Source organism: Sycon ciliatum, chromosome 3, assembly GCF_964019385.1.
Source record: "Sycon ciliatum chromosome 3, ocSycCili1.1, whole genome shotgun sequence".
Lineage (NCBI taxonomy): Eukaryota > Metazoa > Porifera > Calcarea > Leucosolenida > Sycettidae > Sycon > Sycon ciliatum.
Genome location: NC_088645.1, coordinates 13,655,673 through 13,657,216, shown reverse-complemented (window position 1 = coordinate 13,657,216; position 1,544 = coordinate 13,655,673). Strand labels below are relative to the sequence as shown.

The 1,544-nt window shown below is 43.8% G+C and overlaps 1 long non-coding RNA gene across 1 annotated transcript; it reads left to right on the top strand.

The window, feature by feature from the left end:
* The first annotated feature begins 843 nt into the window (after positions 1 to 843).
* LOC135812489 (uncharacterized) lies at positions 844 to 1,295 on the top strand. The gene is made up of 2 exons (XR_010552819.1): positions 844 to 1,035; positions 1,118 to 1,295. It is a non-coding gene; the product is annotated as an uncharacterized LOC135812489 (long non-coding RNA).
* Positions 1,296 to 1,544: the final 249 nt, after the last annotated feature.

The following is a 1,544-nucleotide window of genomic DNA, read 5'->3' as shown; positions in this document are numbered from 1 at the left end:
ACGGAATGAATCATAAATGTTGTAGTTTCTGTACACGCCTGTGATGGTATCGTCCATTCTCAGTACGGCTTGATTGGCATGGAGTGGGTTGGAAGTGAATGACAGCGTGCACTTGTTCTTCCTGGGTGTTTGACAGTGTGACATCCAGTAGCGTATCTCCTTTGTCCCGCGCTCTGCAGCATCTGCAGGGTATCCAACTAGAATGTATAACCCAAGTGGCACATGGTACCGGCATCCACATTTTTCCAAATGGGAATTCAGTGAGCACCAGTTCTGTGTTTGCTTGAGTCTCCGGGAGTGTTCCGCTAACAGTGTGTTCTTCTAAAGCGAAAGTTTGTCGTATCAGTGTTCTTCTTAACGAGGTTTCACTGTACATAGATGCAAAAAGACACACATAGGTGGTCTTTATATTACATTGTCTATTCCTTGATACATTGACACGTCTGTGTATTGCTCCCCGTTCTGATAGGTGTATGTTTTTGTTGTAATCGCCGTCACGTGAACGGTGTTGTCAGCCCTCACCTCTCTTCTTTTTACCATACATTCCTTGTAGACTTGTAGGGTTTCATTCTGTTGATGTTGTTGTTGTCCGTCTTGTTGTCGTGGAGGTGGTGGAGGTGGGCTAATTAAGTGGCCACTTGAAATGTGAAGTGGTGTTTGAAGTGCCTATCGGCGACATAAGTATTTCTTTTCAAGTGGTGGGTGTGGTGTTAGTAAGATTGACTGTCTGGGATGTTTTTTTGAAATTGAATTATGATATTCTGGAATATTCTAGGTATTGCCAGACTACCCTTCAACCAACGAGCACCAAACAACTGGATGGGGATAAAAGTGATTGGAGCCGCCTTGATGAGTCCCATTCAACTCCAGCCTGAAGATCGTCTTCTTCTTCTTCTTCAAAACAAAGATGCAATTCAGCTGTGACTTATGTCTTAAGACTACGACCGGCCTCCAGCCGTTCGTTGACCACGCCAAATCAAAAGGACATCGGAAGAACCTGGAGGCTGGTCGTCAGCCGGTTTATAAATGTAGCTGGTAAGTGATCTGTTATACAATTATCTTTATTTGAAATACAGGAGATCTTATACATCTTGTTTTATCTTTTTCCCCCATGCAGCGATGACGAGTGGATTGATCTTGGGGCAATGAAGGATCACGTTACAACGTCCCGACACATCAACAACTACCTTCAGAGGCTTATCAACTTCTACGGGGTGTTGCCCATTAACAGCGTGACGAAGATGGCGCAAGCCCAGGCGGAGCTCCTGTGTTTATAATAAAAAGTTTAAAACCAACATATCTGTGTTAAATGTTTGTGTGAAAGGGGTCGAGTTCTCATTCAATTGCATGTTCCGAGTTGATGGGTTTGGAACGTTGAAGTTCGATGTGATCGACGTATTGGGTAGCTGCAAGTTCGTTGAACAGAGCGGTGGCAAAACATGTGACAGTTGTTTTTTGGCACGTTGTAAAAGCCCTTGACGAGATTCGAGTCGTAGAGGAAATCTACCATATTCTGCAGATTTAGATTCGATTGGTCAGTAATA